Source organism: Nuphar pumila, chromosome 4 (genome assembly GCF_984573655.1).
Source record: "Nuphar pumila chromosome 4, dmNupPumi1.hap1.1, whole genome shotgun sequence".
Lineage (NCBI taxonomy): Eukaryota > Viridiplantae > Streptophyta > Magnoliopsida > Nymphaeales > Nymphaeaceae > Nuphar > Nuphar pumila.
The window spans coordinates 25,493,852-25,512,550 of record NC_143252.1 but is presented as its reverse complement, the minus strand read 5'-3'; the positions used below and the strand labels follow the sequence as shown (position 1 = coordinate 25,512,550).

The window sequence follows — 18,699 nt, the reverse complement described above, 5'->3', positions numbered from 1 at the left end:
AATTATATTGATATCATAGTCACAGGTATCTCCGTTTTTATTGAAAATCATGTGAGTTTCAAATACCGATAAAATCATGAAAGAAAATGCAGCATGCATAAAGTATTGCGTATTTTGAAAATATCGCCTCTTTATCCTGCTATTTTTGTGTTACTAATGTGATACTTATAGTTTAATATTTTGATGCTTTTATTTTTTTTCTTATTTTCTTTGTTAAATTTAGATATACAGATATTTTCTTGATGTTTTTCAGAAAACAATTTCTTAAGTTTATCGCATGATTTTCCTCTGCTGAGAAACTCTTGATAATGAGATTTGCGACTATGGTTGATTCATATATACAAAGAAAGATATAAAAGAAAAAGCAAATATTGCCTGCACCATTGATCATTTCAGATCATTGCCACTATCACCAAACTGTTCTTATATCAACAATATCCAATTACGAACATCTTCATAATATCACATGGCAAGATACTTCTATACCTGTTCATTTAGATGAGCCATCAGGCAACAGACAAATTTCACTAGTTTTCATAGCTTGCTTAGTTGGGAAACTAACGAACTTATTACACAGCTGAGGACATGTAAAACAGTAGACCAAATCTAAATTCATCACTCTAACTATATAGATAAACAATTGAAGTATCATGTGGCAAAGAATCTAATTATGACGATAAGAGATATAATTTGCTAAACAGATCAATGGCATTGCTTTGTTGACATCAAATCCTGCAAGCTGTTCTTTGGCTTCCCTGTTCAACTTATCTGCAAAATGTTTAGATTTCTCCAACCTCAACAGTTTGGGCTAAGTGGTTTTGTCAGCCAACGGATCTTTCCCAGCAGTCTTTCCCAACTCTGCTGAGAATTTTGTTACATCAAGTATGTCATCCACCACCTGAAATAGCAGGCCAATGCACCTCGCAAAATTTCTCAGTTTCTCAATTTCTTCATCTGTACCACCTCCGATGATCCCTCCAATCACGACTGCAGCTTCCAATAGAGCTCATGTCTTGTGAACATGTATGTATTCCAGATTATCCAAACTGACATCGATCGCGTATCAACAATCTGACCGACCACAAGCCCCTCAGATCCAAATGTCTGTGCTAGCTCAATGATCACTCTGAGAACTCGCTCTTGAGTAACACCTTGGGTTGCAGCTGCAATGTGCTGAAAGGCAAAGGAAAGAAAGGCATCCCCAGCTGGAACAGCCGCATCTTCACCAAAAGCCTTGTGACTTGTGGTCCCTCCCCTTCTGAGATCATCGTTGTCCATGCAAGGGAGATCATCATGCATGACAGACATTGTGTGGATCATTTCAACAACACAAGCAGACGGCATTGAAGCATTTTCCTTCACGCCGACCAACTCGCAGGCGGTGGCGATAGAGTATAGGCCGAATGTGCTTCATGTTTAAATGGATATCAGTGAGTAGAGGGAAAACGATAACATAAGAGATGAATTTTCTGTTGTATTGAATTGGCAAATTTACAAGGACTTATATACATCTTTTGTTACAGGGTTTACAATCCCACAAATCTTGGGATAAGATCAATAAAGTAGAATGTACAATATCTATCGACAATTTGGATAGGCCCGTTTCCAAAATTTCCATCCATCAAATGATCATCCTAATACGCTAATTGTGCTTTCCATTTCCAACAGGTTTTCATCTTCGCCTTGTTTCCTTTTTCAGCTCTCCTTCAAGTTGGAACGTGGGGATCAATGATGCCCAACTTCTTTTGAGTTGTAAGGCTTTAGTGAATATGTCTGCACATTGTATTGAAGAATAAATGAGCTCCATTCTGAATGATACCACTTTCAATCTTTTCTCTTATAACATGACAATCAACTTCTATATGTTTGGTATGCACATGGAAAACCAGAGTGGCTGCGATGTGTAATGTTGTTTGATTGTCACAATACATCAACATGGGATAAGGGTGTCCAATCACTAGATTCGTTAATAAGTATTTCAGCCAAGTTAACTCGCAGCTAGTATGGTCCATGTATCCATATTCAGCTTCATCATAGGACCTCGATATTGTGATTTGCTTTTTAGTTTTGTTGGATATGGTACTTGTTTCCAACACAGTGAAATATCTTAAAGTAGACTTTCGGGTCATTGGGCATGATGCACAATCTGAATTAATAGTTGCAATTGACTTGATGATGATAAAATTCCTTGTCCAAGTGTAGCTTTGAAAATATCGTAGTAGACTCAGGCAGCATCAAGGTGAGGTAGGTGAGGTTGTCTTGGTTCATGCATAAATTAGCTTAATATATATATATATATATGCACACAATAAAGACGGGCTATGGTGAAATATGTCAACCTCCCCACTGATCCTTCAAAGTTCAAATTCTTCTGAGTTCTGCTTCAAATGATGCTATATAGGGAAATCCAACGATTGAGCTCCAAAATAACCATGATCACAAAGAATATATAAGGTATATTTATGTTATGACAGAAATATGTCTTTACTTGATCTTGCCACCTCAATTCTCAAAAAATATTTAAGCACTTCAAGATCTTTAATTTGAAAATTATCGTTGAGAAGCCTTTTTATACAATCAATTTGCAACATATTATCCCCGGCACTTCCCACCCACGAGAAGCAAGTATCTCATGGCTTCATGGATTATCTCTGGCACAACATTGTCCAGAGCCTCATTCACAGGGCTCCCCTTCACCACCATGTAATTCCTGGAGTTGAATTGCTGAATTTCCTAGAATTCACTGTTTTTCTTCTCTTCAACCACACTCACAAGATGGGGGACTGAAACTGAAACAGAGGTCTTGGATGCAAGTTTAGGACATGAAAACCAAGAAGTGAAAGATGGGGGGCTTTGTTGATGGGCTTGGATTGGAATGATATTATTCTTTACAAAACATTATATATGACAATATTTATCTATCATTAAACTAGTTGTATTTAACATTTCAACTTATTAAAATAATCAAAATACTCTTAAAAGTAATGGTATTTTTAAAAAAACATTATTATTTTTTTGGACATTACGAGTCTTTTAGATTTTGACAAAAATAAAAAGTCAAAAGACTTTTATTAAAAATGTAAAAAGTATACTTTACAATTTTAAATGTAAAATTTTAAAGTTACTTTTTTGACCTCAAGAAGTGTCCCTAGGTACAAACTACAAACTCCATATGTTTGGCTTGATCTCTTTGCAAGCATTGGACACATGCCTCATTCTATGTATAGTTTTCTGTTTTTTAGTAAATCCAATCAAATGGATGTGATCTGCATGCTCTTTTTAGTAGAGATTGGCATTTGGACCACTAGATTCCAACACCGAATCATATTTTCTAATGCTTGAAAATCGACAGCTGTAAATGCATCAAAATTTAACGATGCAAAGGTCGATTGTCAACACATCTGTGACATTAATTGTAATATCCCAAAAGGTAGGTTGTGTTTGTAATTCTGCCAAAAATTATGCGCTTTCTGTAAATTGTCTATTTTTTAGTGTAAAAGTACCATGATTTATGGATCCGGTAAAACGCTGGATGAGATTAGCAATCTCATCCAGCGTTTACAACCACAAACCCCACCCCTCAGTACACTGGGTGAGATTGCTAATCTCACCCAGCGTTTTACAGGATCCGCTCTCAAATCTGATCGGTTAATATTTGGGCAGATTCTTGGTGAACATCATGAGTAGGGCTGGACAATGGACGGGCCGAGCTAGCTCGGCTTGTTTAATGAACGGGCTAGACTGGGGCGTGGACCCGGGACTACTCAAGCCCGTCCCATTGACCAACCAGATCGGGCCCGGTTCCAATACAAAACCCACGGCCCGCCAGTTAGGCCCATGGGCCTAATTTAGACCGGGTTGAGCGGGGTTGCAAGCCATTGTATATTCACAACAATTTTCATTTGTTTTCTGGAATTCATAAGTTCTTTTAGTGAAATTTAAAAATGCAAAATAATAGATGAGATCCAAGATTGATCGTTTTTTTTAATCACATACTTGACTCAATTATATATGCGTGAAGCCCGCAGGCTGGCCTGACCTGACCCGTGATTTTGTCAGGTCGGGTTTAAGCTCAGTTTGGGCTGGGCCTTCTTCTGAAACTAGGCGCAAGACCGACCCATTCGAGTCGGGCCACGCAGACCATTGTCCAGCCCTAATCATAAGTATGATATTTGACAAACCTGCTCATGTCATCCAAGCCATCATGTTTATAGAATCCATGGCTCAAGCCACCGAGTGCTGATATTTGAACCAGATAGATGACCAATTGTGAGTCACTTGGCCCTTGGTGTCCCCCTGATCATTCCATCAACCATTTCAACGTTCATATTTCCAAGCCAAATTTATCAATCTTGCAGATTGGATTAAGTAAACCATTAACCATAGTTATGATAAGCCGATTATATATATATATATATATATATATATATATATATATATATATATATATATATATATATATATATATATATATATATATATATATATATATATATAATGCTAAGGTGTTCCTAGAGCACCTATTCCAACATAATAGAAGCTTCAATTTTTCAAAACTGAGTGCTTTTTTAGTTGATCATACCCTATAGATATGATCTATAATCATTATTTAGTGAAAAACATGATTTGGATCATGTGATTATGGCATACATGTAGTTTTTTTAGGATCTTTAAAAATCAATGGCTCACAATGTACCAAAATTTTATAACTTAAAAAACCTATTTTGATGTCAAAAAAACATATTGATTTCTATCAAATAAACTGTGTTGAGTACATCTATAAGGTTTGATTGAGAAGATGCAACCTACAACTATGATTTCTAACAGGTAAGAGTAGGTGCTCCCGAAGCACTGTAGCATTATATATATACATACATATGGTAAATATTGGATACTAATGAGTAGAATTCACTCTTTTCTTCAAAAAATTCCATTTTTTTTTGTAGAACAAATGTTACCGATGTGATCTACGTACGTGATTTGTTTAGTAGGAAACTTATTTTAAATCTTGTGATTATGACAAGTAAATAGGTTTCAAAGGGATCCAAAAATCAACAGTCCATAATGTGCCAAAATTTTATAACTCAAAAGATCTCATTTTTATATCAGAAAAGCGTGATTCAAGGCTTGATCCTTAACAAACTAACCATGTTGGACACCTCTATGTGGTTAGATTAAGTTGATACAACTTGAACCTATGATTTCTAGTTCATTAGTTTCTTACCTTCATTACTAGTAAATATTTTCTCATATGTATATATATATATATAGGAAAACTGGAATATGTTTACCAACCAAATATGTTTATTGGTATGAATCAAGATTTTTAGTTTTTTTTGCAAATCTAACCCTGCACATGCATTCGGCATGGTCCATTCGCTAGGAATCGACTGTTGTATCATCGTAATTGGATCAAGAAATGTGATTTTTTATGTTTGAATATTTATGAAAATTCTAAGTCTTTGATTTTCAACCTTTAAAAGATCATTCTTATACATCATAATTGGATGATCCAAGAGTCTATTTTTATAAAACCAAGTGCCTCTATATCACATTTATATGGTGAAATTTTTTAAAAAACATAAAAAAAATACGAAAATCTTGATTCAAATAAGTAAACATATTTGGTTGGTAAATATATTTTAGTTACCCTATATATATATATATATAGAGAGAGAGAGAGAGAGAGAGAGAGCTGCTAACCACTTTTCTATCTAACTGCCAGTTAACTGAGCATTTAATGGGTTTTTTCATGTTTTCCTTAAGTTAGGTAGTGGAGATGCATTCTATGTGCTTGATTTTATAGGAATCGATTCTTGGATCATCCGATTCAAGAGGTGTTATTGAAGGCACATAACTATTGAGCTGGAAATCATAGGTTCAAGCTTTATTGACTCAATTTGACCACATAGATGTGTTTAACGTGGTTTATTTTTTAAAGATAAAAACTTGGATCATGTGATTTTGATTGAAAAATATTATTTTTTGAGTCACAAAATTTTAATGCACGGTGGGCCATTGATTTTTGAAGCCCTTAGAAAACTTGCTTACATACACATTGACATAAAGCAAAACTCATTAATTTCTACTAAAAGAACCTTGTAGTTCACATCCATAATGTCTCGTTTACCAAAAAAATCCACAGAATATGAAAGAGTGTGATTTGTACTCAATAGTTTTGTATCTTCAATAGCACCAAATATTAACCCATATAGTCACAAAATTTTAATGCATCATGGGCCCTTGATTTTTGAAGCCCTTAAAATACTTGTTTACATGTCACAATGACAAAAGCAAAACTCATTTTCTACCAAAAAGAGCCTGTAGATCACATCCATAAGGTTTGATTTACCAAACAAATACACAAATTTAAAGGTGATTTGTATTCAATAGTTTTGTACCTTCAATAGCACCATATATATATATATACATATATATATATAGAGAGAGAGAGAGGAATTGGTTCTTCGATGGTACTGACTTTTTATGTTCCAGGCAATGTTTGATAAATCAGTACACGTGTTCAACATGATCAATTTGCTAGGAATCAACTATTGAATCAGGCCTTCTTAACTAAAAATATGATTTTACAGCGGGTGGTGTAAGGAGTTTTGAATAAGCACCATGTAAATCACACACAACGCGTGACTTGTAATCTAAATATTTAAGTTCTGAGGTGGCTCTTTTTACTTGGTAAATAGTTTTGCTAAAGTACCATGATAGAATTATTCGTTGGTATGATTTCTTGTGGCGAGAGTGATGGGAAGCATAATGACTCGTGCCCACTACTCCAGGTCGCCTTCTTCGTTACTTCTGGTTTCAAAGATCTTGAGCTGCTCATTATGGTGCACACAGCACATATGAATAAAATATTAAGAAAAAAACTCTAGTGGCCAAACAAGTGATTCAAAGGCACGGTTAACTCATTAGAGTCTGCTTTTCCTTTTTTAAAAAGTATCCGTGCATATTAGTCTTTCAAAAAAATAAACTTGTTTCAAAGATTCATATGTCACCCTTTTCTTTCAAAGAATATATGGTGTTATTCTTAAGGAAACTGGAATTTTTTATTTTAAATTTCATGGTTTTGAGGGTTCTAGGGGATGTAAACGGTTCGGATTCGGATCCGATGTGGCCAATGTCATATTTGACTAATTAATTGAATTTTGGCTAAACGTATTTGAATTCGAATTCGGATTCAGATTAGGATGGTGCAAAGCTCATACCAGATCTGCTTTTTTACATGTAAACAGTTTCAAATATCCATCAAATTTGGACTGTTGGAAAAAATCAAAACCACATTCGCATCCTGTTATAATCCGATATGATTTTGGCTTACCAAATGCAACTAAATGGAATCGAATATCATATAAAATCCGATTCGCTGTCAGCCCCACAGTGTTCCCACTGATGACATCAAATGTCCAAGAAGTTTTAGATAATGACAGACTGCCCACCTCTCGCCAAGAGTTAAACCATGTTAGAGTAGACCATTAAAAAGGAGTAGAGGGTTACTACTAATCATCCTAAGGAAAACGTTAGTTAAGCAATTATGTATAATTAACAAAAATGTGGGTTCATCTGGGTCTTGCCCTCTAGTTAAAAAAAAAGTACACAACATTAACGTTTAAATTGGTTACTGTTTTGATAAAATTTCTAGGCAGTAAATCTCATGTAGAATTGTACTTGTAGGGATGTAAACCGTTAGGGTGAAACACCATACCCAACCCGAATCTGAGTTCATTAAGTGTGTTTGGTAGCCAAATCTGAAACCGATTAATATTCGGATCCAGGTTTGGTATTAAGTTTTGCATTCAAACCCAAATCCCACTAAAAACCCGACCCGATTAAGTGTAAATACCGAGTTTTAAGCTAGTTGGATTCTGGTTTGGTCATATCTTTTTCCATCTGAACCCAATTAGGCAAAACCCTATTCAGACTTGGTAATGCTTAGATCCAACCACAATTCGAACTATTTACATCCCTATGTACTTGGTAGGCGTCTGAAAAGGAAACTAGGATTCTATTTGGTTTGTGCAAGTGGAAGGGCAGTGCTAGAGCTTCTTTTCATTCTCCTCTTGTTGGTTTTGAAAGGAAAAAAAAAACTGTTTGCACGTTTAAAACTTTTTTTTCTTAAGTAGGCCGAGGAAAAAAAAAACTGTCAGTGGCTGCACATTCACAAGCCTCCGGCAGAGAAAATCCTTCAGGTTTCCTGTCTATCGGAGAGTACACTCAGCTTCAAACGTGCCCCCATGTTTTGAACTTGTGATGTCCCTTCAACTTGGTGACATTTTTTTGTGGCTAAAACTTGCGAAATGATAGAAACAAAAATTTTGAAGACAACAGTTCTCCAACCTTAGTTATTCAGTAGTTAAAAGAGAACCGATATGTATCAGAAATCAGATGCATGAAATAACGATTCCAAGCCACTTATCCTTTAACTAAATAAAAGACTAACTCAACAAGCAAGCGCAAAGCATCATAGGCCTTTCCCTTTTTTCTTTCTTTCTCTTCTGCTTTAGGCCAAAGACAAAAAAAAAAAAAGCTTCCAAGTAGAAAAAATGCAAACATGAACCAAACCATGCCAAAGGGTGATCATGATGAGACTAACAAAAACAGAGCCTTTTGATTCTACTCACAGGGGATCCACCACATCGACCGTGGTGGTGCACGACAAAAGCGTGAAGAAGATTGAGCGCAGGGCACCGTAAGTTTGCGATGCGATCCTGCCACCCGCCTTCTTTACAGCATACTTCCTACCTTTCATGGCCCCCCTTCTGCATATCTTGTTCTTCACCTTTCCAAAGCATTTTCTTGTCTTCTCAGGCATGGTCTCTTTCCTTGTGAAAGTGTAACTCCTTAGATACATCTGCCTACAAGAATAGCTATCCACAACTCTGTGGTACTCCCTGTGCCTAGCCTTGCCACCTTGAGTGACCCTTTTGACAAACTCAGCATCTGATTCAGGCCACTTATGCAGGTTTACATAGGTTGCTCTCTCCGGTGCCCGAGCCTCCATGCAGCTAGAGACACAACTGGAATTCATGCTTGCCTAAGTTGTGAACTGATCAAAGAAGAGAAACAAGAAAGTTTTTGATGATGCAGCTGGTGTACATAATATTGCTAATGAGGCGCAGGTAGCAAGAAATATGTAAGGTATGGGGCATATTTTTTATGGGGTCAACCTAGTGCATGCATCATGAGCCCAGCCTACTTCCCAATTTCGTATTGATTATGCTGATAATGATAATGTTTCACTTTTCTATGCTGCCATGGGTGCTCCTTTATGCTTGATAATGGGTCGACTTTCATAGGAAATCTCTAAATGGGGTATTTTTGGCTACTCTGATAGCGAGGGATCAACTGTAATTGTCTTCTCAAAAAGTTTGGTGCAAGGTAGCAACGGGGTTGGTTTGTAGCTCATTCCTTTGTAATTGTACCCACATATGGGATGCCCATAGTTTTTTTTTCCACCTTGACAAGCGCCTCTAGTTCAATATGGTATTTTTTATAGATTCAGTAATCGTCAAAAAAGGACAAATAGAAGACAACTATCTCCAAATAACTACCTGAAAATTTAACAATTTCTACCGTATGTTGAAACCGTTGGCTGGTCAGAGATGAAACTAACTTTTGAATGGGGATATTCCCTGTTCTGTAGATAGTAAGACCAATTTATGGCGTATATGTACTGCTTTATATCATACCTTATTTGATAGTAACATGACAGTCGCCTAAAATCAAGTTTAAGAGTTGACCTAACCCTAACTTGACCATTCACACATAAAATAAAATTTAGATAATATTTCAATTATATATATATATATATATATATATTACTGGTTAGCAAGTTCTACCGTCCGTTGAAACTGTTACAGATGATGCAAAACTTTTGTACAGGATATAATTTATGGAGTATAGATTCTATTTGATATCATATGTTACCTAAAATCAAGTTTCACCTAAACCTAACTTAAAAAATCACACACACACACACATATATATATATATAGTCCACGATTTGACATTGCAAAATCTATCTACTTACTTAGTTCATTAATGAATACTGAACAGGATCATAGTCAATGTGGCACCCATTGGACTGTGATGGGACATCCGAACCATAATGATGGTTTCAACTTGTTAAAAAAAAACGACGGGACCAAAAGAAGTTTTTGTCAGGGTTTCCCTTTGGGCAACATATTAAACATAGCAAAATTCTGTATTTTCACCTCTTTTTCTATTTTCATGTCCACGTTTGTGAAGTAGAATGTTTCTTGGACTTACCCAAATCTCTGTTCCACACACCTAAGGGTGGCCTTCGGGTTGGGCTGTCCGTCGAGCTTCGGGTACCTGGCCTGAATCGGGTCAGACTCGGGCTGCACTTTGCAGCCGGGGCTGGACCCTGCCCGATTGGATAATCGGGCTGGGCCCAGCCCCATTGTAATTGGATCAGGCCGCCCCGATGTGCAAGTGGTGAAAATATTTGCTACTGATGAAGGTAAGGAACTAATTAATGAGCTAGAAATCATAAGTGCAAGTGGTAAAACTCAATCTAACCACATAAATGTGTTCAGCATGGTTTGTTTGCTAAGAATCTAGCGGTGGATCGTGGTTTTCTGATGTAACAATGTGATCTTTTGAGTTATGAAATTTTGCTAAGAATCTAGCGGTGGATCGTGGTTTTCTGATGTAACAATGTGATCTTTTGAGTTATGAAATTTTGCTAAGAATCTAGCGGTGGATCGTGGTTTTCTGATGTAACAATGTGATCTTTTGAGTTATGAAATTTTGGCACATTGTGGACCATTGATTTTTTGACCCCTTTAAAAACCTAATTACTTTTCATAATCTCATCATTCAAAACAAGTTTCCTACTACACAAACTATGTAGATCACATCTGTAACATTTAATCTATAAAAAAAATGGAAATTTTTGAAGAAAAGGTGTGTGTGTATAGAGAACTATTGAGTGGGACTTCATGCGGTCAAGTTGTATTGACTCAATCTGACCACATAGATGTTTTTTACATGGTTTGTTTGCTAAGGTTCAAATCTTGGAACTGTCTTTTTAATGTAAAAATATGATTTTTCAAGTTATACAATTTTTGTATAATATGATAAATTGATTTTTTGAAGCCCCTAAAGAAAACCTGCTTACATGTCATAATCATAGGTTTCAAAACTCATTTTCTTCTAACGAACATTGTAGATCACATTAATAGGGTCATCTAAAAAATACGAAAAGATGGTGATTTCTTCTTAATAATTGCGTACCTTCATTAGTACCAAATATATATGCTCTCTCTCTCTCTCTCTCTCTCTCTCTCTCTCTCTCTCTCTCTCTCTCTCTCTCTCTCTCTCTCTCTCTGATGGAAAATCAAAAGTATTCTCTTGTTGTTTTCTCTGTTGATAGTATGAAAATGCCACTATAAAAACAAAAAAAAGGTAAATTCATTAAGCTCTCTACATTCACAAGCAAGAAAAGTTAAAGAACAAAAGTTGGTAGTTTTTTTACATTTCCAACTAATTCTTACCTTTTCTTTTTGCCTTATTCCCTCCTTTCAGTCAGTTTAAACATATCAATCAGATATTTATATTTTTTGAATTGCTTTAAGAAGTTAATTGGCTAGATCTGCCATATTTTCTATTTTGCCATCAGTTTCCTTATTGTGCCAAAAGTGAGTGCCCCGTATTAATATTACTACCCTAGTTTTGTTTTATATTTCATGTGGGAGCTTCATCAGGTTCCAATAAATTCGTCTTAGCATTTATATACACATGTTTGACAGGCCAAATGCCTACCTTTTTTTGTTATTAACCTGGAGATCACCACCACTTAGTCCTGTTAAGGGCCAAGAGGTGCTACATTGACTGTGACCCTATTTTAGTGTTCAGTGTAAAATTCTATGAGCATTCTCTTCTTACTCACCAGGATAGTTTCCTCATTAGCTTTGGCCTTGCTGCAACACAGCTTAGGTATCGATTTTCGACATCCTTCAACTTGAATGCCTTAAGCCCTATGTCACATGGACACGCCAATTTGGTGGAGTGTCCCTGATGACACAAGGAGACACGAACACTGACACGGACAGTGAATAATTTAATAATTTTAATGGTCTTCTGTTTTATTTTAGTAAAAATGTATTTTTTAAATTCAAAAATGCAAAAAACTATTTTTTATTGATTAAAAATAAAAAAACGATTGTCCTCGTGTCCTATTTTCCAAAAAAAATCAAACTTTTGAGTCGAATCAGAGTCACGTGTCCACGTGTCTTTGGGACATAGCTTAAGCCAACTCACCTGGCCAAGCGTGGGGAGCCATTGTCAAGAAATGCCCCACTTATGGTTACTCGATAAGTCCCCAATAATTAAACTTTTAAAAATGTCCAAACTGAAAATAAGAGCACACTGCATGATTTGAAAGACAATGGCAACCATGGCAGTAAAGTTTTGGAAATATCGGTAATCAGCTTAACATTGACAAGATAGGCATCCCCTAATTTTTCAGGTTGGAAACCTTGAGGAAGGCGTCTAGATCACTCTGCAACCTTTAGGCAATAACGTTAAATGATAAGAAATTCTCCTGTTTATGATAAAATTCCAAGCAAGTGTCCTAATCAAAATAAGGTACAACGACGAATATAGATGGATATTTTTTGGAAGCACTTAATAAGAAAGAAGAAAAAAAAAAGAGAGAAAATTGATACATTACCTAAAGGATATGCCTAAATGAAAGCCAATCTCTCTCTCTTATCAAACCAAGCCTCTGAACGTACCTAGATTTGTTTAAAGCAATAAAGTATACAAGTAATATGTAATTAATAAGTTTGTGAGGTGTCCTTAGAAATCATGATTGCCAGCTAGGCTTGAAGGCAACATCCACCTGCTTTTTCCCAGTATTCACATAAAAAGCAATAACCCTGTTTTTTCATATTTGAAATGGATTCACAGTGAAGGATTTGCATAAAGGAATCATCCTTAAAAGACAATTGAGTAGAGGCGGTTTGTCCTTGTGGTCAGGAACTCCTAAAAAAATTGGCAGCAAGGGTGAAAAAGTTTATATTTCCAACAAGAGAGTGATAGCTGATACATGGCATTGTCAGCTAGTTTATCTTGGGAATAAGGTTTTCTAAACTCTTAAGAAAAACAAATATTTTTATTTGTTGCGAAGGACCAATTATATAATTTTTGCTCTACATGTGTGATTGTTAAAATGCTCGGGTACCTTTTGAATATGTTGAATTTCATGCATCTCATTCCCTTGAATTGATTCATGTTGATTTGTGGGGTCATGTCCCTTGTTTTTCTTAAGAGGGTTTTATTTAAGATTTTTTGGATTTTTCCTCTAAGTAGCTGAAGCTTGGGTATGAGATCAAGATATTTCATAGTGACGCTGGTAGTGAGTTTTTAAGTTCAAGTTTTTTTTTATTTTTTTAAAAACGATGGTATTAAAGATGTCTTTCATGCCCGTACATACAACAGCAAATTGGTGTTGTTGAGAGAAAGCATTGACATGTGGTAGAGACAGATATGACACAACAAGAAAAATGTTAATTAGCGACGGAAATTTGCGACGAATTTTTTCCGTCGCAAATTAGCGACAGATTAGCTAGAGAAAACTTTCTTAATGAATCTGTCGCTAAGTAGCGACGGATTAGCGATGAAAGTTGTTTCATCGCTAATCTGTCGCTAATTAGCGACGAATTAACGACAACAATTATTTCGTCGCTAATTCTCAATACAAGAAAAACATTTTAGCGAGGGATTTAGCGAGGGAATTTTTTCGTCGCTAATTTTCGATTTAAACCGAGCGCGAAATTTTCCCTCTCTCCCCGTTCGAAATTTAAACCGATCGCACTCGATTTAAACCGAGCGACGTCGGAGAGTGCGTTGGAGAGCATGTACATGAGAGTGGAGGACGGCGACGCCGGAGGACAGTCGGCGATCGCTGGAGGACGTCGGTGCCGGTTCACGCAAGACGACAACGCCGATTCACGGAGGACGGCGACGCCGGAGGACAGCGACGCTGAAGGACGGTCGGCAATCGCTGGATGATGTCGGTGCCGGTTCACGGAGGACAACAACGTCGGTTCACGGAGGACGGTGATGGCGGAGGACGGTCGGCGATCGCTGGAGGACGTCGGCGCCGGTTCATGGAGGACGATGACGTCGGTCCATGCATGGAGGATGACGGCGACGCTGGTTCACGGAAGATGACGGTGTCAGTTCATGGAGGACGGCGACGCCGGAGAGCACTGGTTCATGGAGGACGGCGACGTCGGTTCGCGATGAGGCAAAGCGATCGTTCTGTGCATGCAATGTCTGTCGGGTGCGGTACAAGTCCGGCTTAGTGCTGCCGGAATACCGCCCGACAAGGATCATTTTTTTTTAATTTTTTTTTTAAAATTTAGCAACTGATTAGCGACGGATAATGTCCATCGCTAATCTATAGCAAATTAGCGACGGAATTAACGACAGATAATTTTTTCCGCTAATTAGCGAGCAAAAATTCGCGATGGCCTCTATCCATCGCTAATCCGTCGCTAAACAGTTTAGCGACGGATTAGCGATGGATAGAGGCTGTCGCTAATCCACGGTTTTCTTGTAGTGTGAGCATTATGATATATGCTTCTATGAAAATAAATTTATGGGTTGATGTTTTCTAAATGATTATTCATGTAACATCCCAAATTTATATCAAAAAATTTCAAAAAAAAATAAATCAACGAAAGTATTATACAAGCCATGTGCAAACCCAAATAAACTTGGACAGGTTATAATCAAAGTATGCTACACACACTAATGAAATAGCATATTTAATTAGTGGCTAATTTAAGGTATTTCTTGGTGGTTTTGTGATTCTTGGATGGTGTATGTAAATAGCATATTATTGTCAAATCCAGTACAGAAGCGGAGTACATGGCCATGGCAAGGACAGTATCAGAATTAATGTGGTTAAAAAATCTCCTAATTGAATTAGGTATAAATCAGAATATTGTTCCTACGTTTTTGTGTGATAATCTAGGAGCTACCTACCTTATTGTTGATCATGTTTTTCATGCAAGAACAAAATATATTGAGATTGACTATCATTTTGTCAGAGAAAAGGTTGCAAAATAGAAAATTAATGTAAAGTTTATATTCTTCGAAGATTGACCTACAAATATTGGCCCAAATTCTGTATGTTGAGAGACAAGCTCAATCTCCAAGAGCTGGAGATTGGCTTGAGGAGGTGTGTTAAGGAAGACAATGTTGAGGGTAGTAATCCACTTAAGGAAGGTAAGGAAGGTCAAGAGAACAATGTGAGGTAGTATATGTTGAGCATAGAACGAAGACAAGGAAAGAGGATGAGGAGATACAATCAATGAAAATAGGTGTGCCAGCAAGAAAGATCAATCAAGAAAGTTTCTCAAGATGTAAATCCTTGTTGTATATATACATGTAAATTTCAACACTTTTTGTGGTCCCTACACTTTTTTTGTAATATTTCAACATGTAAATTTATATGCTTAATTTAAACTCTAAATAAAGTTTTGGCATTGGTTTTGGTAGTGATTAGGGTGGGGATGTCCCATCTTGGCGTAATCCAACTATAGAGCTTATGAATGCTTGACCGCAACTACGATAAAAGCACATACTTTACAATTAGTGATTCTTTTTTCCTACATGATTCTTGTGAAGTCTATCATGTTCAGGTCTAATGAGATAACTATATAGTTAGTAAATACTATCATAACTGAAGGGTCTCGAGTCCCCAAGAGTTATCCCCCAGCTTGCCTATCAAAAAGAAGCAAGCAAACAAACAAAATGTGTTCATTACATTTAAAAAATTGTTTTACTTAATGTCAAAAGGCGCTCTAAAACTCCAAACTTATTGACGTCAAATTAATTTTGAGCTTTGATATCACATGATGATTTCTCCATGTCAAACTTGAGAATGTACCACATCCTTCTTTTGGACCGTCCACATATCCCAGCATAATTGAAGGACTAGCTTGTGATGAGCAAGTAAATAGTGGCAAAAATGTGTGCCCGAATATTACAATTCAGGCAATAAAGTTAACTTTCAATTACTGTTTCTACTACGTTTTCTTTTCCATGTCCACTTAGGGCTGTTTGCATGTCACGGCACCCTCTTCTACCCTTTCCTTTCCACGGAAATAGAATCGGGCCACCCCCTATGGGAACCCTTTCTGCTGAAAGTGGGGGCTCCCGTGTATTTTGGGCTCCTTTTCCTCGAGAAAAGTAGTGCCCAGCTTGTTTGGTCACGGTGGAGCCTGCGAAAACGCACGCCCGTTCATGCGTTTCTGACGTAAGCCGCCATTTTCCATGACAAACAAACGGGCCCTTAGAGGGCCTCTCCATAAATGAGAGCAAAAGTGAGGTGTTCATCTTCAATGTGAACCCACACACCATCACAGCAGAGGCTTTCATTTTTGGTTTCTGGGTTGGTAAGTTGCCGACAACCTACTTGGGACCATAGTTAGTGACACACGTTTTTTTTTTTTTTTTGGAAAAATCTTGTTTTTCAAAAACTCGAGAGAAATAAAAAAAAAATCATAAATCTCTCATTGGGCACCGATCTTAGACAAGATTGATAGGAGGCTTGAAGGTTGGAGTGCAAAATATATTTCTTTCTCAGGTAGGTTGGTGTTCATCCAGTCCACTGTCACTGGTATCACATCCTACTTCATGTTTGTTTATAGGATTCTGGAGAAGATCTAGAAGGAAATCACGACGAAGGTCAAAAAAGTTATGGGATATTGTGATTCAAATTGGACCTCCTGCCCCATGACACGAAGATCCACTTCAGGTTACTTCATCATGAGTGGAGACATCCCAACATCTTGGAAATCAAAGAAGCAATCTACTGTTTCTAGATTATCAGTAGAGACCGAGTATTTGGGTGCTTTATTATGAAATACTTCATAAGGGGTCTTACCCATAAATGGTTTGGAAGAGCTTATCAAATAAGTTGTATAATACATTCTTTCCAAAACTTGATGTGTCAATGGGCTTGAAAACGAATCGCCTGAGCCACATTTAATAAATTCCTATGTTTACGATCAACAACCCTGTTCTGTTATAGGGTCGCAACACAACTGTGCTTTTTGTTAATGCCCTTGTCCCTAAAATACATTTGCATATCATTGAAAAAAAATCAATACCATTGTCTAATCTAATACTTAAAACGCTAGTACCGAATTGATTTTCAATCATGATGATGAAACCTTTGATATGAGTATAAGTTTCAGACTTATATCTTATGAGATACACCCATATACATTTACTAAAATCATCAACTATGGTAAAAAAATTATTATGCTCTCGATATCAATGAAGTTTGATATCTACCCCATATATCACAATGGATGAGTTGGAAAGGTTTGGAGAAGGATATCGAGCTATTTAGAAATGGCTCTCTAGTTTGTTTGGCCAAATGATAAATAGAACAATAATCATGAGGAACACATTCATTCGCTTTTCTAGAATCAATAAAAATATGAAGTTTCGAATTTGACAAATGACCAAGTCTATAATGCCAAAGAAAATGGGAAGAAGCATGTTTACCATCGATCTCAAGAGCGTAAAGACCTTCCTGCAGCCTACCCGCTCCAATCTTTATCTTCGAGTGAGTCTTGAAGAATACAATGATCTTATTTAAATATAACTTCACATTTCAAATAAATGAATGAGTTTACTAATGGAAATAAAATTGAAATGGAACTGAAGAACAAATAGGACATTAGACAAAGTGATTTTTTGAGACAACTACTTTTTCCCACGTGAGACACATGGGAGGATGATATATTTGGTAGGCCAATGGGAGGACATGATGCAGGTATCAAAGAGACAATATTAGATAAGGAATTTGTCATATTATTTGTAGTACATGTATTAATGGTCGAAACTTGAGACATAGAAAGACACATGAAAGGCTTAGAAATATTACATGCAAGATTTGCCATGAGCGTAGGGTTTTGTTTATCTAAGTTAGCAATGGCCATGATCATATTGTTCTTGTGTGAGCTGAGGTATGGAAGAACTTGAGTTTGGCTTATCTTGATCAGACATAGCAACATTGGCACTAGCTTGGTTGTTAGAACGAGAATTGAGAGGATTCTTTGGTCGGTTGGAAAAACTTGAAGAAAGAAGCATTTGGCTTTCACGTGACCGAGTTTACTGCAATGGTCACACTTTGGGCATGGGCGACCTTGGCTGGATTTTGGTTTCCCGGATTTTGAATGAGTGGTGGCTTTATCAGCAATTGGTTCGTGCATTAAAGTGAAGCGAAGGTCACGTTGTCTTTCTTCCTGAATCAGTAGTGCATATGCTTTGGACACATTTGGCAGAGGAGTCATGAGGGGCAGGAATGAATTTCATAGCTCCATACGAACATGTGGGAACAATTGATGTGTGTAGAGAGATCGTCCCATATTCCTTTCGATTTGGTGTAATATGTCACTACAGACATTTGCATATGCTTGAGATTAATTATCTCATGTTGGGTCTAATAAATCCTAGAAGCATTTAATTAAGAAAAATGGTCTTGCTATGGACATTTGCATATGCTTGAGATTGATTATCTATTGTTGGATCTGATAAATTCTAAGAGTGTTTGATTGAGAAAAATGTTCTTGGAGTTTTGTCGGATGCAAGATCTTTGTGAAGTGAGTTGAGGATCCATGATAGGACCGT

General features: G+C 36.8%; 1 pseudogene; it reads right to left on the bottom strand.

Moving 5' to 3' along the window:
• Positions 1–664: 664 nt before the first annotated feature.
• LOC149839691 (geranylgeranyl pyrophosphate synthase, chloroplastic pseudogene) lies at positions 665–9,016 on the bottom strand (annotated as a pseudogene).
• Positions 9,017–18,699: the final 9,683 nt, after the last annotated feature.